The 26,420-nt window shown below is 41.8% G+C and overlaps 1 long non-coding RNA gene across 1 annotated transcript; it reads left to right on the top strand.

Moving 5' to 3' along the window:
* The first annotated feature begins 263 nt into the window (after nucleotides 1-263).
* Nucleotides 264-26,420, top strand: LOC145355619 (uncharacterized). The gene is made up of 3 exons (XR_013889013.1): nucleotides 264-568; nucleotides 20,526-20,693; nucleotides 24,481-26,420. It is a non-coding gene; the product is annotated as an uncharacterized LOC145355619 (long non-coding RNA).

Raw genomic sequence — 26,420 nt, 5'->3', positions numbered from 1 at the left:
ATTAACTGATCAGTTTTTTGACGAGTGTGTAGGGTCAATAATTAAATGTCTTACTAATCATATGTGATAATGGGTTATCCAGTAGTCAACTAGTTCACCAACTTAATACAAAAACACATGAGTCAGCAACAAAGTGAGTTACCAGCACAACGTGACTTTGATTTGGTCAGCAAATAGGCACTGACACACCGAAGTCGCAGAATCACATTGCCACTCAAATAAAGGTTAAGATATTGAAGGCTTATTCCATTCCTAAAAAATTCTCCAGTCTTTGCACATTTTGACCAGTGTTTAGAAACTTCAGGGTATTATGAGAAAGTATTGAACTAACAAGACTTATGTCAATGTGGATCTATCACTGTAGGATTGAATTGCTTTCTGATTTGCCTGATATATTGCTTTACTCGCTGTCAGGAACAGCTTGAAGCTAAGAGTTGAGTCTCCAAGCAGTGTCGATGCTGGAAACAGAGGCAAATGGGGCCTAAAAATCACGATGCCGGTCAGTGTGCCAATCTCTCCAGCCTCAGAAAGCAGGCAACCAATTAGACTCATCAAGAGCCTGTTAAAGGTAGGTTTAGGAGGCCGACTGGGATTTTCCAGAGGGATTAGCAGGGTGAACACATGGGGTTACGGGGATAGAGCTTGCGGGGGGCATTGTTATTAGTGCAGGCTTGATGGGTCAAATGGCCTACTTGTGTACTGTAGGGATTCTATTATTCCAGTTTTATGACTTGATCCGAGGCAGATCAACGAACAGGATATGGACCTCCAACCACACGCTGGAATCCAGTGTTCCAAGCAGGCCTACAGGCACTCCCTGCCTGTCTGGTGGGAATGCAACCCAATGCCACCCTATAGGGGGGCTCCTGAACACCATAATGATAGTCTAGCTGCTAATTGTACATTTTGATTTATTTTATTTTTGAAAAGATGGCTTAATGACCTTCTTGTTGAAGCAACTTCCTAGTTAGTTACTTTGGGAGCGGATATACCACCACTGTTTTTGGCAGGCGAGAATGACGGTGGGGTAGAGAATTAAGGGGGAGAACCAAAATGGCTCTCATGCCATTTGATTGTTGCCCCCGCATTCCACAAATAATGTTATGGTGTTTCTGCCATGAAAAGCTCTACAATATCATTATTTAAATATCATTAACGTGCTTCACCTCTGTATTATTTCCTCCACGTAAGGATTCCGCTACTCCCTCTGCGTCAATGTATTGTCATGTAGGTGGAGTTTACTGCACGTCCTGACAGATGGGGATCAGGCAAACTGTCCTGGCTGTGAGTACACAGGGAGGCAGTTCCAGGAGGGACATCCGTCAGGGAGTTTTGGAGTGTGGGGTGGTTCCCCAGTAAAAAGTCAGACTTTTTACTGTGTTTACCCCAGTCCAACACTGGCATATCCACATCGTGATTCCCCAGGGGAGGGGTGGGGGTTCCTGAGTCCATTAGGTGGTGGGGAAGGTGGGGTTGGGGCTTCCCAAGTCCTAGGGAACGGGGTATCCTAAGTCTGTGGGTGGAGGGGGAGGGGGTGGTTCTTTGGGGCTTTTATGTTTGATATTTTTGTTATTATCCGGTTCGAGCACTGATCTGTCAGGGGCTGAGAATGTTGGCGGTGATGTGGGACCTGCCTTCGGGATTTTTTCTGATGTGTCAAAAGAAAGAGAAAATTCCCCTTTTTTATTCTTTCATGGAGCATGAGGTGTCACTGGCTGGGTCAGTACTTATTATCCTTCCAAACTTTACTTGAACTGAGCAGCTTGCTAGGTCATTTCACAGGGTAGTTTAAAATCAACCACATTGCTGTGCGTCTGGAGTCACATGTAGGCCAGACCGGGTAAAGACGGCAGATTTCTCTCCCTAAAGGAGACCAGTGAACCAGATGGGCTTTTACAACAATTGATGATAGTTTTATGGGCACCATTACTGAGTCTAGCTTCTATATTCCAGATCTATGGATTGAATGTCAATTCCAACCACTGCAATAGCAAAATTTGAACCCATGTTCCCAGGGTATTAGCCTGGGCCTCTGGGTTATTAATTCAGTGACATTAATGCAGCCCTGTTGATCTTGTGAAACCAGAAGGCCTCTGACGAGCCCTCTAGCTTTGAGGACCCACCTACCACTCTTAACTGGACAGGGGGCCTGTCTCCAGTCAAATTTCCAGGGATAGTTTCTCCCTGGTGATATGTTTGGGACCTGAAAACAGTCCTGGCTCTTGTTTACCACTCTCGAGGCAAAAACCCAGTCCAAAGATCATTAATCCTGCTCTTCCTGATGCACATTAATGACCTAGACCTTGGCATGATTTTAAATTTATAGGCAACGAGGAATAGGGAGTAATGTGAACTGTAAGGAGGATAACTGACAACTTGAAAAGGCCGTAGACAGGTTGGTAAAATAGACAGATAAGTGGAAGATGAAATTTAATTTGCAGAAGTGTGAAGTGACTAATTTTGGTTGGAAGGACACAGAGCAACAAATAAACTAAAGGATACAATTGTAAAAGGGGTTCAGTGCAAAGGGACTGAGGAGATAGACATCAAATCATTGAAGGTAGCACGACAGGTTGGGAGAATGATAAATAAAGCTTGCGGCATCCTGGGCTTTATAAATATGGGCACAGAGTACAAAAGTAAAGAAGTTGTTAGCATTAGGGCCTCACAGCACTCCGCTTTCATCCAACAGACCACAGATGTGCTGGTTAGGTGAATTGGCCATGCTAAAATTCTCCCTCAGTGTACCTGAACAGGAACTGGAGTGTGATGACTAGGGGTTTTTTACAGTAACTTCATGGCAGTGTTAATGTAAGCCTACTTGTGACCAATAAATAAACTTTAACTTTAAACCTGTATAAAACACTGGTTCAGCCTTAGCAAGAGTATTACATCCAGGTTTGGGCACTATAATTTAGAAAGGATGTGAAGGCATTGGGGAGTGTGTAGGAAAGATTCACAAGAGTATGGTTCTGGTCTTGAGGAATTTCAGTTATGTAGACAGATTGGAGACGTTGAGAGCATTTTCCTTGGAGAGGAGAAAGCTGAGTGGAGATTTAATAGAGATATTCAAAAGCATGAGAGGTCTAGACAGTAAATCTGGAAAAACTTTCCCCTTTAGTGGGAGGACCGAGAACAAGGGGGCTCAGATTTGAGGCAATTGGTCAGGGAAGCAATAGTGACATGAGGAAAAATTTTCTTTATGCAGCAAGTGATTAGGATCTGGAATGCAGCACCCGAGAGTGCTGTGGAGGAAAGTTTAAGCAAGGCATTCAAAAGGAATTGGATGATTATCTGAAATGAAAATATGTGCATGGTTATGGGAAAAAACAGGGGAGTGCACTAGTTAAGTCACTCCCATTAGGGGCCAGCATGAAGACAATAGGATGAATGGCCTCCACCTGCATTGTAACCATTCTTTGATTCCATATCTTGTGGGGCCGGGGTGGGGGGGATGGTGCATTTGTTCAATTCTTTCAGCAGTGGGATGAGAAAAGAACAAGAGTATCTTACAGATCTCAATACTTATCCTCTCCACCATTGAAATAGCATGGCACTGTGGCTGAAAGAATGCTGCAGACTTAATGTGGCTAACCTAGATGTACATCTTCCCCTGTCACTGGGATTTGGGATGGGGTCTCTGATTCTGGTTCTTTAGAGTCAAGTTAGTTTATAAATCCTTTTGATGACTGGGGAGTAATTCCAGTAGAAACTTTCATTGTCATTTTATGTACATGAAAGCTTTTAGAGGTTTGCGGCTTTGAAGAATTAAAGCACAAAATGCGAGTTCTGACTGGACTTCTATTCCAAACTTGACCCTTTAGTAGTATCCTGGTACTCATATCTTAACATGTTGCTCAATGCCATTTTTCTATACACCTTCCAAACTGTGATACGAGCAAACTATGCACTCTCTCTCCCTAAATTATACTTCAGAAATATTTCTGGTTATTTGAATGATAGTCATTCTGGAGCTTTCTTTGTTGTTTCCAGTGTGATGGTACAGGCACATTGGAGAGGTTTCCCCTGGTCTGCACCCTGGTGCATGGACTTGTCTGTGTGAATATCAATAAATAAATACATATGATTGCATATCTTTACAGAGATACTGGAAAATTTCTCCAATAAATTTAGAAATTTCTTTTGAGAAACGTAAGCAGCCAATTACTGAACACATCCATGCGACATTCTTCTAAGTTGACTGGAAATTTCAGGCAGAAAATGTAATAAGAATATATTAAACACTGGCTGACTCCAATGCACCCCTCCTGATGAGCTCAACGCATTCAATGCCTGTTTTGAGCAAGAGTTTAGCAAGAGCCTTCCACCCCAGAAGCCTCGGCTGAACATGATGCGAGGTCAGAACAGCCTTCTTGAAAATCAACCTATGGAAAGCAAGCGGCCCAGATGGGGTATGTGGACGAGCTCTCAGATCTTGCATGAACCAGCTGGTTTGGATATTCACAGACATTGTTAATCGCTCTTTACACAAATCTGATGTCCCTACTTGCTTGAAGAAGACAACCGTCATCCCTGTACCAAAGAAAAGCCAGGCAGCGTGCCTTACAGATTTTCATCCAGTGGCTCTGACATCCATCATTAGCTTTTCAGACTGTCTGGATCCAATATAATTCAACTATAGCCACAACAGGTCCATAGCAGACACCATTTCCCTGGTCCTACACTCAGCCCTGGAACAACTGGATAATAAAGACACTTATGTCAGCCTCTTATTCATACAGCTCAGCCTTCAACACCATTATCCCTGCAAAATTCACTTCCAAACTCCATGGCCTGGGCTTCAGCTTCTCTCTCTGTGACTGGATCCAAGACTTCCTAAGCAAAGGTCACAATCAGTAATAATAAGCCTCAAACACCAACTCCACGATCATCATCAATACAGGTGCCCCACAACTATGTACTCAGCCCCTGACTATACTCCTTATATACCTATGACTGTGAGACCAAGTTCCCCTCCAACTCAATTTTCAAATTTGCTGATGACACCACCATAGTAGGTCGGATCTCAAACAATGATGAGACAGAGTACAGGAAAGAGAGAGAGTCTGGTGAACTGATGCAACGGCAATAATCTTTCCTTCAATGTCAGCAAAACAAAAGAGATAGTCATCGACTTTAGCAAGCATAGTGGAGAACATGTCCTTGTCTATATCAATGGGGACGAAGGAGAAATGGTCAACAGCTTCAAGTTTCTAGGTGTCCCAATCACCAACAACCTGTCCTAGTCCCTCCATTGCCAATGCTACAGTAAAGAAAGCCCACCAGTATCTCTACTTTCTCAGGGGGCTAAAGAAATTTGGCATGTCTGCATGACTGTCACCAACAGGATGGATGTTACAGTTTGCAGAGGGACATAGATAAGCTGCAGAGCTGGGCCGAGAGGTGGCAAATGGAGTTTAATACGGAAAAGTGCAAGGTGATTCACTTTGGTAAGAATAACAGGAGTACAGAATATAGGGCTAATGGGAGGACTCTTAGTAGAGTTGACGAGCAGAGAGATCTCGGGGTACATGTGCATAGCTCCCTGAAAGTTGGCACCCAGATTGATAAGGCTGTTAAGAAGGCGTATGGTGTGTTAGCTTTTATTGGTAGAGGGATTGAATTTTGGAGCCGTGAGGTCATGTTACAACTGTACAAAACTCTGGTGCGGCCACACTTGGAGTATTGCGTACAGTTCTGGTCGCCACATTATAAGAAAGATGTGGAGGCATTGGAAAGGGTGCAGAGGAGGTTTACTAGGATGTTGCCTGGTATGGTGGGAAGGTCTTATGAGGAAAGGCTGAGGGACTTGAGGTTATTTTCATTGGAGAGAAGATGATTACGAGGTGATCTGATTGAGGCATACAAGATGATCAAGGGATTGGATAGGGTGGACAGTGAGAGCCTTTTACCTCAGATGGTGATGGCTAACACAAGGGGACATAGCTTTAAATTACAGGGTGGTAATTATAGGACGGATGTCAGAGGTAGGTTCTTTACTCAGAGGGTAATAAGGTTGTGGACTCGCCAACTTTAAGGGCATTCAAATGGTCAGTGGATAGGCATATGGATAACATTGGAATAGTTTAGGTCAGAGGGTCATTAGATTGGTTCCACTGGTCGGCGCAACATCGAGGGCTGAAGGGCCTGTAATGCGTTGTAATGTTCTATGTTCTAACATTTACATATGCATCACAGAAAGTATTGTTTCTGGTTGTATCACAGCTTGGTATGGCTCCTGCTCTGTCCAAGACCTCAAAAAACTACAAAGGGTCATGAACGAAGCCCAGTTCATCATGCAAACCAAACTCTCACCCATTGACTCTGTCTTCACTTCCCGCTGCCTCAGAAAAGCAGCCAACATAATCAAGGACTCCACACACTCCAGACATTCTCTCTTTCACCTTCTTCCATCGGGGAAAATATACTGAGGTCACATGCCAACCAACACAAAGATAGCTTTTTCCCTGCTGCCATCAGACTTTTGAATGGACCTACCTCTTATTAAGTTGATCTTTCGCTGTACACCAGCTGTGACTGTAACACTACATTCTGCACTTTTTTCTTTTCTTCTCTGTGTATGATACGCTTCGTCTGTATAGTATGCATGAAACAATACTTTTCACTGTGTACCATTATATGTGATAATAAGAAGTCAAATCAAATCAAGAGAAATTTCAAGGCCAATATTGGCAGGTTTGAAATGGTAAGTGCTTTGGAAATTTTGACTGGTTTGTTAAAACTAATCTTGGCAAACTTGAAGTTTAAAATTTATTTATTAGTGTCACAAGTAGGCTTACATTAACACTGCAATGAAGTTACTATGAAAATCCCCTAGTCGTGAAACTCCGGTGCCTGTTCGGGTAAACCGAGGGAGAATTTAGCAGGGCCAATGCACCTAACCAGCATGACTTCCAGACTGTGGGTGGAAACCGGAGCACCCGAAAGAAACCCATGCAGACACAGGAAGAACATGCAGACTCTGCACAGATAGTGACCCGAACCGGGATTCGAACCCTAATCCTGGCACTGTGAGGAAGCAATACTAACCACTGTGCCAACCAAACTTAATTTTCTTTGCCCAACAATAAGCAAGCAACCTTTTGAACACTCATCTGAGTGCCTTATTTTCAAAGCAGGCAAAACTTTTTATCCATTAGCTGCATAACTGAGATCAACTCTGATCTTTTCTGCAATGGTGCAACAGTCTTCTGATTCTTAGTCACTGGGACAGAAACCTTTGGAAATGAATAGCAGCTGGAAAAAAAAAGCAAAGGGGTTATTTATGTTGAAAGGAATGAAGCAGGGAAAAAAGGAGGCACAGATTAGGCAATATTAGGCAAAAATAGAAGTGTGTCAAAGTTTAACTCAAATAAAAAAATGTAAGGAGACTGGAAAGAAGAGGTAATGGGAAAAGAAAGATCAGTGCCAGCAGAAGCAAATGTTTAAAAAAAAAGGGACCTGATGTTCCTGCAGCTGTGATTGTGCTTATGATGATGAACATCCAGCAGCACTGATCCTGTCAGACTCAGTGTAAGATCAACCTCTTTGCCCTGGGCAGGTGGCTATCAACACCTCTTTGGGCATATAGAACATAGAACATGGAACACTACAGCACAAACAGGCCCTTCAGCCCACAAGTTGTGCCGATCATATCCATACCTACCAGGCCATAGAACTATCTGTAACTCCCAATCCCATTAAATCTCATGTACTCATCCAGAAAGACTCCAGCGAGTTCGCCTCTACCACCACCGACGGCAGCCGATTCCACTCACTCACCATCCTCTGAGCGAAAAACTTACCCCTAACCTTTCCTCTGTACTTGCTCCCCAGCACCTTAAACCTGCGTCCTCTCGTAGCGACCATTTCAGCCCTGGGAAATAGCCTCTGAGAATCCACCCTATCTATTCCTCTCAACATTTTATAAACCTCTATCAGGTCACCTCTCAACCTTCGTCTCTCCAAGGAGAAGAGACCTAGCTCCCTCAACCTAAGGCATGCCTCCCAATCCAGGCAACATCCTTGTAGATCTCCTCTGCACCCTCTCAATAGCTTCCACATCCTTCCTGTAGCGAGGCGACCAGAACTGCACACAGTACTCCAAGTGGGGTCTGACAAGGGTCTTATAAAGTTGCAGCATTACCTCCCGACTCCTAAACTCAATCCCTCCATTAATGAAGGCCAGTACACCATACGCCTTCCTGACCACATCCTCCACCTGTGAGGCTGATTTAAGAGTCCTATGGACCCGGACCCCAAGGTCCTTCCGCTCCTCAACACTGCTAAGACTCCCACCCTTGATATTGTACTCCTTCATCCCATTGGACCTGCCAAAATGGACCACTACATATCTATGGACCACTATGTCTCTGGCAGGCTACCAGGAACTCCAGTGCCTGTTAAAATTGTTGGAAATCATGCTTATGAATACTTGTTATCCTGGTTGGGACTTGCGTGAGAAATATTTTCTCAGGTGGGACTTGTGTGAAAACTATTATTCCGGTTGGGACTTGTGTGCCCTAGAAAGTCAAACCGTGGCCAGCGAAACTCTGGAACATGCAATCCCGGAAGACATAACCCCAAGAGGTGTAACCCCAGAAGGCTTAACTCTGGAAAGCAAAACCCTGGAAGGTGAAACCCTGGAAAGCCAAACACCTGAAGGTAAACTCCAGAGGGCGAAACTCCAGAAGGCATAACCCTAGAAGACAAAACCCTTGAAGGTGAAACCCCGTAAGATAAAGCTCTGGAAGTTGTAATCCCAAAAGGCGTAACCCCCAGAATGCAAAATCCTGGAAAGCGAAAATCTGAAAGGTGACAGGTAACTTAATTTACGATGGACTCCATTGTTATTGGAAGAGAGGCTGTTTGCTGCTGCATTAGGGAGGGTATATTGCTGTTGACATTGTGATTATATCAGCTTGTTATTTTAATAATTTATCACCGTGAAATGATAATGTATTTGGATTGTAATTTATAATGTACTTGGATTGTAATGTATTTGGATGGATTGTTTAAAATAAAGAAAGTTATCCCCTGAATGTGGCCTGCTCAATATGAGCGTTTAGCTTCATCTAGCATTTGCTCAACGTTATGTTTGCCAGACTTCAGAATCTTGCAGCGGAAAATAGGGATATATTGGTTAAGCTGAAACATGTTGGACAACAATTTTTAATCCCTTCATCTGGCATTCATGGGACTCAAAATAGGGCTTGGTAACCTTAATGCCCATTAACATCAGTAATACCATTGTCCATTTTAAAAGGGATCTATCAATGAGATGGCCAAAGCACCTCTCTGTTTCAGGTGTAGGATCCCCTTAAATATCAAAATTGAGTTTCAATTATATAACCAAGACCAGAATTACAATTTTGATTGGAAATGGTTTAAACCTGCACTATGCATTGTTGATGGACTAGAAGTTCCCCAAAATTAAGAATAATTATTAGGTTTAAAACTAAGTTTTGTTTTAATCAAAGACATTAAGGAATATGGGAAAAACATGGATATAGGTAGTAGATCAACCTTGATTTCATTAAATGGTGGAATGATTCAACGAGTTTAATGGCCTACTCCATGTAATGTCCCAACTATGTTAGGAGTTGCAGGTTTTAAACAAAAAGAAAAAGATGTAGTTTATATGCATAGATTCAAAATAACAACAGATTTATTGCAGGTGCTGTTGCCTGTACAGAGTAGAAAATAAAACTAAAGAGAAGTCTCTGAACACCTCAATGATTTCACCATCAAACCATGTGACTGGCTCTTTAAGCAGTCAAACAACCACCTAAATATATATCATGCCTTTTCCCACATTTCTAATTATTTTTGTGGGTGTAAACTCTTTTCCACAGGTGTTTTTGATGTGATTTCTGAATTTTTCTATTGGAAACAATTATTTCTACAGGTGCTTCCCGCTTTTTACAGAAAGGTCTGCTATTTCTGAATCATTTTTATCAATCAGGTTTGTATGGTTTTTCTTAGTAAACATCTACTGCAGCCTCAACATTCATTGACATATTTTATGGGAGAAAGTAGCGGTCATTGCTGGAATGGTGTGATAACATCACAGAACCAAAGAAATGAACAGCACGGAAAGAGGCCATTCGGCCCATCTTGTCTATGTTATCTCAAAGACACCCAGGTGCTCTTTCAACTTCCATCTTCCTGCATATGGCCGAGTTGGACATTGCTCAAGATACTTCACTTTGGTTCATTAATGGGGTCTACAGAAGGAACATTAATTTAGTCCCAAATCATATAATTCAGTCCTATCACTAGTGATTTGTCATCCTTTATATCTGAATGCTAAACCAGGTTACTCTGGTGTATTGCTGTTATAGTGCTGGATTATTAATGGAGAGGTATAGAATACTGTGTGGGGGCGTGAGTTGAAATAGCACCATAAAGCTGAGAGAAATTAAGTACAGGAGTGGGAGAGAAGTCAGCAGCACTGAAAATAGTTATCCAAGTCATAGTTCTAGAACAGACCAACCGCATTCTGAGAAAAGTCTAATGGCAACATTGCAAAAAACATGTTGCTGATTGCTTGGTGAGTATTTAACATTTAGCTTTCAAAACTAAAGTAATTTTGGTAGTTGTAAGGTTTCATTAGCAGTAGTAAGGCTTACTAACAGTTTTAAATTATTAGATTGGCTAGTGAGCACTTTCTACTTAGTTAAGGAATTCCAATCAGTTAAGTAGAACATCTATTGAAATAATAAGCACAGGCAGGATTAGAGACTTTAATTAAAGTTTAATCAGAAAAATAATTAATTAATTAGATGTTGTGAAGATGGCAGGGCAGGTGATGCGTGGCAGCTGCAGAATGTGGGTGATCATGAATACTGGTGTGAATGAAGGCAAACACACGTGCAGTAAATGCCTGCAGCTGAACAAATTTTGACTCAGAGTCATTGAGCTGGAAGCTAAGCTGCAGACACTGTGACTATCAGTGAGGGGGGTGGGGGAAGTTACCTGTCTACTTTGTTTCAGAAGGCAGTCACAGATAAGTCACATCATCATTTGACTTGATCCATAGTCAGAGACAGGAAGGTTTGAATGAAAGGTGAGGCTGGCATGGAGATAGAAATGGAAGAACCTCAGTTCTCGCAATTGTCCAACAGGTTTGAAGGTGTTGCAGCCTGCAAGGACAAAAGCAGTGGTTGCAGTGAAGGTGAGCAAATTGGCAATGGCACCAGTTGTACAGGAATCCATTCAACCAGGGTATAGGGGTTAGCAAGGGAGAGCCTGTTAATGAAATGTAACGGTAGTAGGGGACAGGGAAGTGGATGCAGTTCTCTGTAGCCTAGAGCAAGAGTCCAGAATGCTGTGTTGCCTACCTGGTGCCAGGGGTCAGCACATCTGCTCTGGGCTGGATAAGAACCTGCAATGGGAGACAAAAGATCTGGTGTTGTGAAATGTAGGTACTGACAAGGCAAGAGGTTCTGTGTAGAGAGTATGAGCAGCTACAAGATAAATTTAAAAGTAGAACCTTCAAGGTTCTGTCCTGGAGCAAATTGGAAAAGGGTAAATAAAATTAGAGAATTAACTGCATGATTCAAAAATTGGTGTGGGAGAAATGGGTTTTGATTCATGGGCATTGCCACCAGTGTTGGGGAAAATGGGAGTACCACCACTGGGATGGTCTTCACATGAACCTTGCAGGGATCAGTGTTCTGGCAAGTCATTTAACTAGGATGAAAGAGAGGGAAATAGCGGGAGTGAGGGGATGTGTGATAAATCAGGGAGGGCAAGGCAAGTAGTCAAGATAGCAATAAAGGAATTGATAATCTGAGTGTGGCATAGAAGGGAGAGAGCATACAAGCTTACCAGCAGATATGATTAGAAGTTGTGAAATGAGTAAAAAGACAGAATTAAAGGCACCCTATCTGAATGTACACAACATTTAAAACAAGGTAGATGGATTGACAGTGCAAATGGAAGTAAACAGATGTGATCTAATTGCCATCACAGAGATGTGGCTGCAGGGTGACCAAGGCTGGAACTGAACATTTAGGCGTACTCAACATTTAGAATGGATAAGTGAAAAGGAAAAGGAGGCGAGGTCACACTGTTAGTAAGGGATGAAATCAGTACATTAGGAGAGAGATCTTAGATCTGACGGTCAAGAAGTAGAATCAGTTTGAGTGATGTTAAAAATAGTAAAAGGCAGAAAATATTAGCTGTTTATAGGCTACCAGACAAGAAGGCATACAGCATGCTTGCCTTCATTGGCCGGGGTATTGAGTTTAAAAATTAGCAAGTCATTTTGCATTTTTATAGAACCTTAGTTAGACCGCACCGGGAATATAATGTTCAATTCTGGTCGTCACATTACCAGAAGGATGTAGAGGCTTTGGAGAGGGTACAGAAAAGATTGACCAGGATGTTGCCTGGTACAGAGGGCATTACCTATGAAGAGAGATTGGAGAAACTTGGGTTGTTCCTACTGGAGCAACAGAGGCTGAGGGGCGACCTGATAGAGTCTACAAGGTTATGAGAGGCATTGACAGAGTGGATAGTCAGAAGCTTTTTCCCCAGGGTGGAAGAGTCAATTACTAGGGAGCACAGGTTTAAGATGCGAGGGGCAGGATTAAAGGAGATGTACGAAGCAGATTTTTTTTACACAGAGAGTAGTGGGTGCCTGGAACTCATTGCCAGGGGAAGTAGTGGAAGCAGATGCGGCGATAACTTCTAAGGGGCATCTTGACAAGTACATGAATAGAATGGGAATAGAGGGATATGATCCCTGGAAGGGTAGGGGGTTTTACTTAAGTCAGGCAGCATGGTCAGTGCAGATTTGGAGGGCCGAAGGGCCTGTTCCCATGCTGCAATTTTCTTTGTTCTTTGTTGTTTCAAACAGTCAGGTAATGCAAGGCACAATATAAGTCAGGAAAATGAAGGATTATGTAGCAAGGGTAAAACAGTAATCATGGAAGACTTCAATTTAAATATAGACTGGATAAACCCAATTAATATTAATGCTCAGGATGAAATCCTGGAATATATATAAGACGGTTTTCTCAAACAGAATGTTCAGGAACCAACTAGAGAATGGGTTATTTTAAAATCTTGTATTGTACAATGAGAAAGGGCTCATTAAGAATATTGTAAAGGAGTCTCTAGAGAATAGTGGCCATAATATGATAGAATTTTACATTAAGTTTGAAAGTGATGAAGTTTAATCTGAAACTAAAATCTTAAATCTGAACAAAGGAAAGTACAAATGTGTGAGGGATAAATTGGCTGTAGTAATTTGGAAATTACATTAACAGACAGAATGGTAGATAGGCTAAAATTTAAGGAAACAGTATCTTTTTTCCCAACACATTTGAGGCACAAAATCCCAGCAGGTAAATAGATCATAGGAAGAAACTTATAAAGTTTATTTTATTAGTGTCACAAGTAGGCCTACATTAACACGGCAATGAAGTTGCTGTCAAAATTCCTTAGTCACTACACTGTGACACCTGTTCAGGTGCACTGAGAGAGAATTTAGGATGGCCAATGCACCTAACTAGCACGTCTTTCAGACTGTGGGAGGAAACCGGAGCACCTGGAGGAAACCCATGCAGATACAGGGAGAATGTGCAGAAACCGAAAATCGAACCCAGGTCCCTGGTGTTGAGAGGCAGCAGTGCTAACCATTGTGCCACCATGTCTTAGGACACAACCTGCTGGATGCTGATGCTTCCATGATGAAGAATCCAAGAAATCTTAGATTTACCAGGTTGATAAAAGATTTTATGTGCGATGACAATTTTATGTTTTCGGAATTTGACAAAAACAGCTGAATTATCTGGCTGTCCTTCTTAGCAAGATGGTTGAGAGCACTTGCTTCATGCCAGGTGCAACTCCAATCTAAGTCTGCAAAGTAATAATTTATTTCACTCCACAAGTTTTAGTAATAGCATCCTAATGGCTGCTGTAAAATTCTATTTTTTTCTCATCATACTTTCACTGGTCATAGTTGGTGTATATACACAGCTGACAGCAGTGAAAAAATGAAAACCGGTCTTGGTATGGCAGCTGCATTTTAAAGAGATGCTTTGTTATGTATTTGAGTAAACTGTTTACATTAATTGACCTTGAAGCCATGATCTATAGAACATAGATGCATTAGTCCTCAATGGTATTGGTAGCAGCAGTCACAGCACTGATGTCTTCCGCTGTGTCAGGTGGGACATCACCACTAGTTGCTATAGGTTAATAAGAGATCTAGAAACCCTAACTGGGCATCCATGATGCACTGTAGATAATCAAAAACAGTAGCACTGTGTTTGATGACAGCATATCATTCTGCCATTACCAGATGACCAACCATTGTTCACTGAAGAACTTTAAAAAAGCAAGCTAGAAGCAATGTAGAATCCCTAAAGTGCCAGAAGAGGCCATTTGACCCATCGAATCTGCACCAACTCTCTGAAAAACCAACTTATTGACCTCCTCTGCACCTAACCTACATATCTTTGGACACTAAGGGGCAATTTCACATCACCAACCCATCTAACCCACATATCTTTGGACTGAGGGAAGAAACTGGAACACCTGGAGGAAACCCATGCAGACCCATACAAACTTCACACAAGACAGTCACCCAAAGCTGGAATTGAACCCAGGTCCCTCGCGCTGTGAGGCAACAGTACTAACCACTGTGCCACCATGGCCACCCCCACAGACTATCCTGAAAATGTGTGTGTTAACCTGGTGAAGTCTTTCGCCTCAAAATCAAGTGCATCACTTAGGAGCCTCAGTAAAATTATTGTCAATGTGGTCAAAGAGGAAACTCTCAAATGACAGGAGGCGTACCTGGCACAAAAGGAGATAATTGTGACTGTTAGAAACCAATCATTTCAGCCCAGACTCACACAGTAAAGGACCCCCAAGTTTGACCACCTTCAGCTTCTTCATCAATGACGTCTTTCTATCACAAGGGCAGAAGTGTCCTTGTTGGTTGTGACTGCACAGTGTTCAGTTCAATTCTCAAATCCTCAACTAATGAAACATAGCAGCAAAATCTGGAGCTGGAACTTGAGCTTGAGCAGATAAGTTGTTAGTAACATTTATGCTATCCAGATGTCAGGCAATAACCATCTTTAACAAAAGAGAGCCTAATCAATCTCCCAAATATTTTGTGTCACACCGTTCTGATTTGAACATTTCTTGCTGCAACTTCACTATCAATGGTTCCAAATCCTGGAGTTTTCAACCTAACATCATTGTGGGAAAATTTTCAATAATTCAAGGAGAAGGGGGTGAGTGGGGGGTGTTGGTTACATGGGTTCAACATCATGATTAATCGGCAAGAGGTGGGGTCGATTGGATCAGGAAATCCCAATGGCGTACATCACCATTTGGGACTCCTGCAGGATATCCCATTTCCGCCACTGAGCCCACCGTCCCAAAAATGGAGTGGAAAATTGCCCCCCCCACCCCGCCCTTAATTATATTCAAGAAAGAGCTCGCTCGACTTTCAGCTACTGGCGGAATTAAGGGGATAGTGCAGAATGATGGAGTTAAGGTAAAAGAACACTCACTACCTTATTGAATGGTGGAGCAGACTCAAAGAACGAAGGACCATCTACTCCATCTCCTAATGTTTATAGTCTTTGTTGACCATTAATTTCACACCTGCCTGTGGGATCTTGCTATGCACAAATTGACAACCTTGTTTCCTACATTACAATAGTGACTACAATCCAAGAGTACTTAATTTGCTACACTGTACTTTGGGCTGTGGAAAGTGCTTTTTAATTGCAAGTTCTTCCTTTTTCTCTTTCCTAACTTGCTCTGTCACAATTATATTAGGCCTCTCAACAAATGTATACTGATCCAGTTAATGTTTTAAGTACTTTAACTAGTCTTCTCCCTGAAGAGGCTGAATTGCATGCTTTTGAATTCTGCTGCTTAATTATTCGTTTTATTGGTGGTGATTTTTCTACTGTTGAGTAAAACCAGTATTGATCTGTTAATGTGAAGTTGTATTGCCTAAAGAATGTCTTTGAGGTTCATGGACTGCTGTTTTGCCTCTGGAATATGCAGTCTTAAAAAGAAACAACTGAGGTGAATCTCCATTTAAGGAATAGGAAGCATTTTTGGTTATTATGATTACAATCCAATACTTTACATAAACTATGACGCTTTTTCTGAGTTCGCCCAGTTCTGTATTCAGTACACCAGAAAGTAGAGTTAGAACTGCAAAGGCTGGAAGATTTCAGCATCATCAAGCTGTGCAGTTTTCCAAATTCCCCACACCTATCATTCCCGTCCTGAAACCAGACCATAAGGATCTGCAGGGACTGCAAACTAATGATAAACAGGGGAGCTCAGCTGGATTCTGAGGATAGAGGACCTCTTTGCTAAGTTAGCAGGAGGTTTGTACGCATGAATTAGGTCCAGCTTAGGTAGACCTAATTCATGCTTACAAACAGCTGGAACTGGAAGAGGACTCCAGAAAGTTAGTCACAATAAATACCCACAAGGGCTTATATCAGTTCACCCTATTGTCATATGATGTCTCCTCAGCCTGCACCTTTTTTTTTAAGCACACTACGGAGAGCCTGTTACAAGGAATCCCCAAAATGGCGGTATATTTGGACAATGTCTTGATTACAGATGTATCTTCTGACAAACATAATGCAAACCTGGAAGAGGTCCTAAAGAGGTTTACAGAAGATGACATACATTTAAAACATGAGAATGTATCCTTCAGGCCTGATGAAGCTATGTACCTTGGTTTCAAAGTGGATGCAAAAGAGTCACATCCCCTTATTAAGGGAATGCCTGCACATAGGAATGTGATAGAACTTGCACAGGAGTAGAGTAGAGCCAGCTGCAGGAGACAAGCAAGTGTGTCCCCCATCAAGTTCACATGTGTTAGCCTATGAACTAGAGATTTTGATGCCCACAATCGAGCCAAGGCAGCCTCTGACTTTGGTTGCTGAGGCAGGAGAAGGGGCCGGCAAGGGCTTAGCTCCAAAGGTAGTTAGCACATTCGTTCTATCAGTGGATCCTATGTCACCAGCTGCTGAAGAACTCCTGACGGAGATGTAGTGTTCTGCAAGGATCCAGAAATCTCCAGACAAGCTGACGTTATGAACTGTCCCCTGGTGCCCCTTCTGTAATATTGTTGTTTCTCTGCCTATACGTGAACTATATTTCTTTTTACGTAGTCAAAGAAGTTTTGCGGGGGTGGGTTGGCAGGGGGATTGCGCAGCGTGACTCTTTCAATGGCAATCGTTCATGGGTCATGTGACTGGGCCAAAACCAATGGAATGTGAGCATGTGAACCTGGGTCAATCAGGATTTAGGACATGCGTTCCTGGGGCTGGAAGAATTCACTGGGAGTCAGGGTGTTGTTAGGAATAAGTAGACTTGTATAGTTGTACTGTTAAATCCTTCATTGTACGTAGTTCTTCTCAGTCAATAAATCTTCAGGTTTGTCACATTTGTGGAATTCCTTGCCCTGTGAAGCAGTTGAGGCTATCTCACTGAATATTTTTAAGGCAAGGATAGATAAATTTTTGAACAGTAAAGGAATTAAGGGTTATGGTGAATGGGTGGGTAAGCAGAGCTGAGTCCACGAAAAGATCAGCCATAATCTTATTGAATAGTGGAACAGGCTTGAGGGGCCAGATGGTCTACTCTTGCTCCTAGTTCTTATGTTCATCCAGTCACCTTGAGTTATTAAAGGCATGGTGGAGAAACTCTCTCAGGGTGACAGCACTCACGCTCCCAGAATTGGCAAACGAACCTGCCCTACCATATTGGTTTTCCCGCTAAGGGTGAAAACAATGTATTCATCTCTCTGATGTGGGTATGCCGGCGTTGGACTGGCGTAAACACAGTAAAAAGTCTGACAACAGACTTGGTTGGACTAAAACCTGGTGTTGTCAGACTTTTTACTGTGTTCATCTCTCTGAGCATAGACAGTCTCCCATTAGTGAGGAGCGTACTGGAGATGGTTGGTACTTTGACAACTTCCACCTGGAAGAATCCAAACACGTAAAAGGTCAAATGTGACTGTGACCTTTACACTGACAGTGGCTCAGAATGAGGTTGAAGATCACGTTGAAGGATGTGGCACTACTCTGTCTCTCACTCTCTCTCTCATGCTCTCTCTCTGCATTTTGTGCTCCATTTATTAGTTATGTAGCAGACACAAAGACACTGCAATCACAGCACTCATATCTCCTCTGCTGTTCGGTGACCAGATCTTCTTTCCTTCCCAAACATACGCAGCAGTTAACCTCCAAAAACAAGCCACAGAGCTTCTGCCATGGCCAGGGTAAGTCAAAAACACCTCACCTGTAACTTGGAAGTCTGACCTTTAATTGACACAAGTATGGTGGATGTGGTGCGATCCCTCATGCTGCTGAACACATGTTAAGCTGACAGTGATTAACACAATGTTTAGTGTACATTCCCAGACTAACTTTGTAAAACATACTTCAAGCCATACAGAACAATTGACTAACATCACATTATCACTGCACTCTCAGTCACACTAATGCCCAGCCCAGAATGGGCCACTGGGCAGAATGCACCTGGAGCAGCCAGCAACATAGTTCATGCTATTTTATGAATTCAGGAATTCCACAGCATTGGCACCAGTGACACTAAGTAGCCCAAAATCATGGTCAAGCGTTAGACAATCACAACAATCTGATTATTATACTTAAGCTCAGAGTGGCTAGTGTTAACATTTGATATTGAAACTTCCATTTCCCAGTGCTGATGCCCCCATATGTTGGCGAAGCCAAACTTGCACCCTTAATTATCATTAATGATTCAACTTTATTTAGCACGTACAACTGCTTTGAGATCATAAGAAAAATGCAAAATTGGGTGGAACGTTTGTTAAAGGCATGACCAATATTAAACCATAATGAAATAATAGATCAATCTAATTAATAAAAAAATGAACATAGTGGCAAAATATACAATTGATTAATAAGGATTATCTTATTGTTAAAAATTGAAAGCTCTCAAATCACACCAAAAAATAAACTTGAGCAAGGTTTTCCATTGCCTCTATTCAGTTTTAGCTTTCACAAAGGGTCATCTGGACTCAAAATGTCAGCCTATGTCTCTCCATACAGATGTTGCCAGACCTGCTGAGATTTTCCAGCATTTTCTCTTTTGGTTTCAGATTCCAGCATCTGCAGTAATTCCATTGTCTCTAACTGACATTCCTTTCACTCTTCCCATCATCTCTCTCTGAATGATACTTTCTGACCATTATAAGCTATCAGCTGGGGTTTGGTTCAGGCTGAGGGCTGGAAAGGGTCCTTGATAGTTGTAGGCAGAACCACTCAACACAACACAATTCATATCCAATTCTGCTCCTAAGAGTTACAGACAGGAAGGAGGATCTGTTCAAGATGTGCTAAGCAAATTGACTGTGAGGCAGAGAATAAATCAATCAAAGATTCAGCTGTTGAAAGCTACGGTAAGCCTTAGTAGTTAGGGCTTGTCCTCTGAGAAAGAGGATACCTCATTGTGCAGGCTAATTGAAGCACTCACTTCAACTAAGGTTATATTGGATCTGAAGCTTCCCCACAGACACACTGCAAAGGCTTCAGAGGTTTAACAAATAAGGGCAACTTGCTGTCTTGTAAAGTTGCTTTGTTATGTTTTCCAAATATGCTGTTAAATAAGGACAAGGAAAGAAGCATGAAAATTACTCATTGTCCATTTGGTCTTCTCGGTATTGATTTTTCTTCATTTTGTTCCCTTTTTAGCTCTGCTTTTATTTTTTTTCTCTAATTCTTTAATGGTTACTTTTCCGTTCCTTTTCAAATCTTTTGCCTTCCTGCTTCTGAAGTTTTTCATTTCCCTCCTCCTTTGCTCAGCTTGTATTTTAGATGGCTTAGAGATCTGGGCCGGAAGTGTACTGCCCGGCCCGCCACAGGGGAATCGGAGCAGGCGAGGGGCGGAACATGGCAAACTCCAATGACCTCTGGTGGGATATTACAGTTTTGGGAAGAATGAGGCTGTAAAACCCTGCCCCTGGTCACTGATTGCACCGCTTGCTATGATACAGATACATATGGACGAGGGAAATTTCTTCTCAAACTTTCTAGAGAAACGTTCACTGTTTAAAAATATGGGGTTTCTCATTTAGGATGGAGATGAGGAGAGGTTTTTACTCCCAGACGGTTGTGAGTCTCTATAACTCTCTTCCTCAAAAGGCAGTGGAAGCAGAATCTTTAAACATTTTTAAGGCAGAGCTAGATAGAATCTTGATTGACAAGGGATTGAAAGCTTATCGGGAACAGTTAGGATTGTGGGTTTGAGGTTACAATCAGATCAGCTACGATCTATCTTATTGGCAGAGCAGGCTCGAGGGGCTAGCGGCCTACTCCTGCTCCTAGCTTGCATGTTCTTTCTCCTGAAGATACTCTCTTCTGTTCTGTTTACATTTGTACAAATTTAGTGGGGTTGTGCATGAATGACAATGCTAAAGTGTTGCACTTTTGGGGGTTTATTCTGATGTGATTCCCTGTTGCCAATTCATTCAGCGAAGTGCTCGCCCCTCGTGTGTGAGATATGCCATCTTGATCACAACATTCCAAAAGGGTCAAGACCTCCACCTATTCTTGGAAGATTGCAGAGTGGTGCAGATGTGGGATGAAAAAGCACTGCTGCTTATGTTCTGGCTACAACTGGACTGATACGAGTGGGATCAGGTGAGTGCAACCTTGCTGAGCTAGATAGGAGAGGTTTTGGAGAACACCTGAATGGAGGTGAGGTCAAGGAAGATGCAGAGGAATACTTCAGCCTGGTCACAGTAACACAGGATATCATTTGTAACTTCAGGAGGACTGTTTAATCTCTGCGACTGGACTGGAACTCTGATGAAAGAGATTCAAACAGTGAGTTGTGTGAAATTTGGTTACACATTTAGGAAATGACAACATGTTCAAGCACTTGAGAAGAAAGCGATTGGAGAGAATTTGTAAGAATAGAAAAGGTCAAATGCATTTATTTTGAGGATCGAGATAATGACAATGGCCAAACTTTTCCTGCCCTTCATGTTGGTGGAATCTGCTGCTCGCACTGATAGCAGCGCCCCCCCCCCCCCCCAATACCCTGTTACTGGCTAATGGTGGGCTGCCTTGGCTGTTGGGATAAAGGGTGGCACAGTGGTTAGTGCTGCAGCCCCACAATACCAGGGACCTGGGTTTGATTCCTGGCTTGGGTCACTGCAGAGTTTGCAGGTTCTCCCCTTGTCTGTGTTGGTTTCCTCCGGGTGCTCTGGTTTCTTCCCACTGTCCGAAAGATGTGCTAGTTAGGTGCATTGGCCATGCCAAATTCTCCCTCAGGGTTACCCGAACAGGCACTGGAGTATGGCAACTAGGGGATTTTCACACTAACTTCATTGCAGTGTTAATGCAAGCCTATTTGTGATATTAACAAATAAACTTTAAACTCTTTTAACTTTATGTATCACCCACTGGTTTTAAAAGGAGGGGGCAATACCTGAGGAAAGAATATAAATGGAGCAAATATGAAATCCTAAATAGTTCACTGAATGAGGCAGAATGAGCTGGATTTCATGAATGAGATGGTCGTGGAGAGCACTCAAGGGGAGAAAAAAAGAGAGATACTGATTTAGCCAGGGAGAGGGGATCCTTTTGCTTGGTGAAAAAAATAGAACACAAACTGAATACAGTTTTAAATTCTAATGTTTTTCGAATAAATTATATCGAGTTATATTAAAATATTAGATGCAGATTATCCAAAAAAGAAAAAATAGGATTTGAAAACTGTTTCACCAGCTAAAAAAAGCAATATTATCGCAGCCAATCAAGAAGACCAAGTTTTTAGATTTTCCCCATATAGTCTCAATATTAAAATTAAAGGTAAATATGTAATAAATATGGATCAGTAATCGGAAATGAAATCAATTGGAGCAATTCATTCCAACATAAGCTAAATTTAAAAGTGTTGGCTTAATTTTAATGATTCCAATGATGAACTTTATTACACAAGATGTTGATTGGACTTTTCATTCTCTTTTGCGAATATATTTGCCGATCTATGAGGGAACTCACAAGTGATCTCGGATCTAGAAGTACAGTTCCGATGCTTGGTTGCCCAAGATGGCATTATGTTTAATATGGTCTCTCCTTTGAAGTTGACAGTTCAACTCTGCAAGCAACTCACCTACCCTACCCTTCAAATTGCACGTGACAACAATAAATCAAATCAAAAATAAATGTCTATGGCAGCTTGGTGCAATTGGAATGGAAATTGGAAGTGAGAATGTTTCCATGCTCCTACTTTCTTTGACCTTCCAGGTGCAGGAGGTTGTGTCTTTAGAAGGTCCTGAGAAGATGCTGCAAATGTACCCATCCAAGCGTGTGAAGAATAGGCTCTTAACTTGTGCTTCCAGATAATAGAGAGGCTTTGAGAAGTGACAGGTGCTGATTACCCAATTTCTGACCTGATGCAGTAGCTATGACCTTGATTTGAGAGATTCCATCAAGTTTCCTGTTAATTGTGACCCCCAGGATATTGAAGGTGGGAGACTCTGTAGTCCTAGTGCCATTAACATTAAAGAGAGGTTTTAGTCCTCCTTTCATTGGGGCTGTCCATTCCCTCACATTTGTGTGACATATAGGTTATTTGACATACTAGCCCATCCCTTATGAATTGCTACAAGTAAGTGTAGACTGGTTCACTAGCTCGAGAGTTGAAAATGTACCTGAATATTTGTTTTCAGTAAACAGCCTCACTTCTGACCTTATGACAGAGGAAAGGTCATTGGGTAGTTGGGCCTAGGATGGTGCACTGAGGAATTCTTGCAGCCGTATTCTGAGATGATATACCACCAACAACCATAGTCATCCTCCTTTATGTTAAACATGACTCCAGCCACTGGAGAGATTTGCCCAAATCATTATTGAACGCAATATTAAAAGGGTTACTTGGTGCCATACTCAGTCAAGTGATACTATGATGATAAGAGCAGTCCTTTTTACCTTACATTTGGAATTCCACTCTCCTGTCCAAATTTGAATCAAGGTAATAATAAGGACAGGAGCCACATGATCCTGGCAGAACCCAACTCAACACTGGTGAACAGGTCATTGGTAAGAATTGCTTTTTGCACTGTTAATAACTGCTTCTAGCACTTGCTGATGATTGAGAGTCTGATACTGGGGAGTTTAAATTGGTTCAATGTGAAAGGACTTTGTTACAATAATAGAAATTTTAGTGACAGATATATTTTAAGAACTTTAACGCCATTGCAAATCTTATGCATATGCATTTCATAAAGTAAAGGTTAATTTTTAACAGTAATGTTTGTACACATGCTTCACATATACAACTGAAGGCCAGTCTTTTCCTTGAGCCAGGCAGCATATCCATCAGTCCCAATGTATTATATGTATCACAAGCACCATTATTAATAGCATAATTCTTTGTTCATGTGTGATGGAAAAGGATTGATTGGGTACTTCAGGAAAATAAACCCATCAAATACATTGCTTAGTTGTTTGTCAAACTTGCAGAATCGTTCCAGGTCCACACATCTTATTTACTCCCCTCCTTTCGCCATGGGTGATGATTTTTGCTATGCTAAATAAATTTCATCGGAACATAATGGAAATCCGCTTAGCAGAACACGTATTGTGCCGTGACTTAATATCATAAACCTCACGTTTGTTTTCATTCTTCTATGTTTGCAACCTCAACGGCTGGTAGCTGTGGCAACCGAGAAATGCAGACTATGTAATCAGTCATCCTCTGTACAGCAGGGCGTCAGTATGTACAACTGTGTAAATTCATGGCTTGATTTGAAAGCTTCACTGAATTCTCTGTATGCTAAAGTGACGCCAGTTAATATAGTGAGGTGCCTGTTGAAGTTGACATGATTGGGTTCTGAGTGGGACTGGGCTTTTTCCTCTGTGCGTTCTGTCTGAGCTGTTTTTTAAAAGTGTTGTTAACGCATGTCACTAAACAATATGAGAAACAGTGGAAACACTTTTTCCAACTCACCTTAATTTGCTTTCAATTGACATTAACCTTAAGATATGCAGTAATGTTTGAAGTAATGAAAAAATCTCCAATAATTATTTCCGAAGTTGAAGTTAACATTCAAGAAAATCTGGCCAGAGCCACTGAGACAGAAACGTGTAGTCACAAAATAAAATGCACAGGGCATGTAATCTTCAGCTTTGTAGAAAGTTAATTGCAGCATACCATTCCAATATGTTTTTAAAATTACAAAATTCCATCCGGGAATAACAAGGAATTCTAAGTAACAGCTGATTGCTTAGGTGGTTAGGGTATTCAAAAAACTACAATTTCCCTTTCATATTTATTTTCTACAGGCCAAAATAAAAATAATGTTTGGTATGTTTTGAGTTGTGACGTGTCCATATTATCATTAATAATGATTAAGGTATATGCTTCTGTTAAATACCATAGCCCTGACTAACATTTGCATTTAAACATTTCCCACAGGCTTAGTTTTCTCAACTGAGGGATTGTGTCCATACCACTCACGCACCAATAAACAGTTGCTATGGTGATACCTGGAAGCTTGATCGTCCCACTACTCATTTGAAGAGTAGACTATGAAATTGAAGGCAACTTGAGCAGGAAATCAAGAGAAACAAAATCGCAACCAAAAAGGAATAGATGTTTTCACTCAGTTCATCTCATAACTGGGCAGGACTGCACTTATCTGCTGCCAGTGTAATCACTATCACTAATGTCTCTTCCCACACCTGCACCATTACATCTGATTCATCCTTGACCCTCAACATCATCTGAAAACACAGTATGGTTTTCCACGTGGAAAACCCCAGCCATTGTTTTGACTACCACAACGAAATGAACTTTATTCCTCTCCCTGACACCAGTCTCAGGCTGAACCTGGCCGTTGACAATGTAGGTGTCATATTTGACCCCAAAATGAGCTACCAAAGCAAAATAATATTTAATATTTCCACCATTTCTCCATCTTTACCTGTGATATATCCTGTCTATTCATTATTGGTCCTACTCTCACCATAATCTCATCATTTTTATCATCAATATGTCTGTAAAACATTGTTATATGTTCCTTGATAACTTAATTCATAGTTCCCATTTGTCCTCCCAATTTTTCCGATCTCAGTCCTAATCTCGAAATCATACAACGCAGAAAAGGCTCTTCAGCCTATTGAGTCTTCACCAACACAAGAGAAACCCTGAACTTCCACCTGAACCCATTTACCAGCACTTGGCCCATAGCCTTGAATGTTAGGATGTGCTAAGAGCTTTTAAAGTATATGAGGCAACCTGTCTCTACCACTCTCCCAAGCAGCACATTTCAGACCATCATCACTCTTTGGATAGAAAAGATTTTCCCTCACATCCCCCCCAAACCTCTTGTCCTTCACCTTGAACCTAAGTCCTCTTGTAATTTTTTGCCATCTGTTACCTCCACTGTCAATGTTCTTATTTTCTATTTGTACATGATGTCCCGTTAGTGTTTACCTTTTCTTTTCTTTTCGCGGAATATAGTTTTACTGCAGTCTATTGAAGAGTTAAAACCCTTGCTTTACATTGTTGTTTGTCAATATTGTTGCCCATTTAATTTTCCCAGGAAAAACAGGACGTTTCCCCTCAACTAACCCACTATCAAAACACATTGCTCAGAAATTCTACCTTAACGGGTGGGTAGGAGGTACACTGGATATTGAGCCTTAGGCCTAAATTGCATCTGCTAAATGAGACAATATGTTGGCACAGTGGTTTTCGCTGCTGCCTCACAGTGCCAGGGACCCAGGTTTGATTCCAGTCCAGTATGCGTAGAGTTTGCATGTTCTCCCCGTGTCTGCATGGGTTTCCTCCGGGTGCTCTGATTTCTTTCCACAATCTGAAGATGTGCAGGTTAGGTGGAATGACCATGCTAAACTGCCCCTCAGTATCCCAACATGCATAGGTTAGGAAGATTAGTGGGGCCTAGGGTTACAAGGAGGGAGGTGGGCCTAGGTAAGATGCTCAGTCAGAAAGTCAGTGCAGAGTCAATGGGCTGAATAGCTTCCTTCTGCACTGTAGGGATTCTATAATTCTATGATTCTATGAGATGCTGGTTAAGTGGCTTTGAAGTTCAAGCAACACTGCACTACCTGTAGTAGCAGGTCTCAGTAAGATTATTATCGGAGGAACATGTGTGATGGAGGTAATCATGAGGGAGAAGGGGCATTGGGATGGGGAAAATACTTTAGCAACTGTGTGATCACCCCAAAACCAGGTCATTTCCAAATCCATTTAACTCACTGTCTGAGAACACTTCAAAATAACATACATGCTGGTGGCAGCATTTTGCCTGAATGGAGCTTTGAACCGTTATGAGAAGGATATTAATGGGCCTACTAGAATGTACTTTGCAGCTTTTGTGCAATTAAATAACT

This window comes from Carcharhinus amblyrhynchos, chromosome 19 (assembly GCF_965287045.1).
Source record: "Carcharhinus amblyrhynchos chromosome 19, sCarAmb.v2.hapA, whole genome shotgun sequence".
Lineage (NCBI taxonomy): Eukaryota > Metazoa > Chordata > Chondrichthyes > Carcharhiniformes > Carcharhinidae > Carcharhinus > Carcharhinus amblyrhynchos.
The sequence above is the reverse complement of the archived record's forward strand: the minus strand, read 5'-3'. Positions and strand labels throughout refer to the sequence as shown.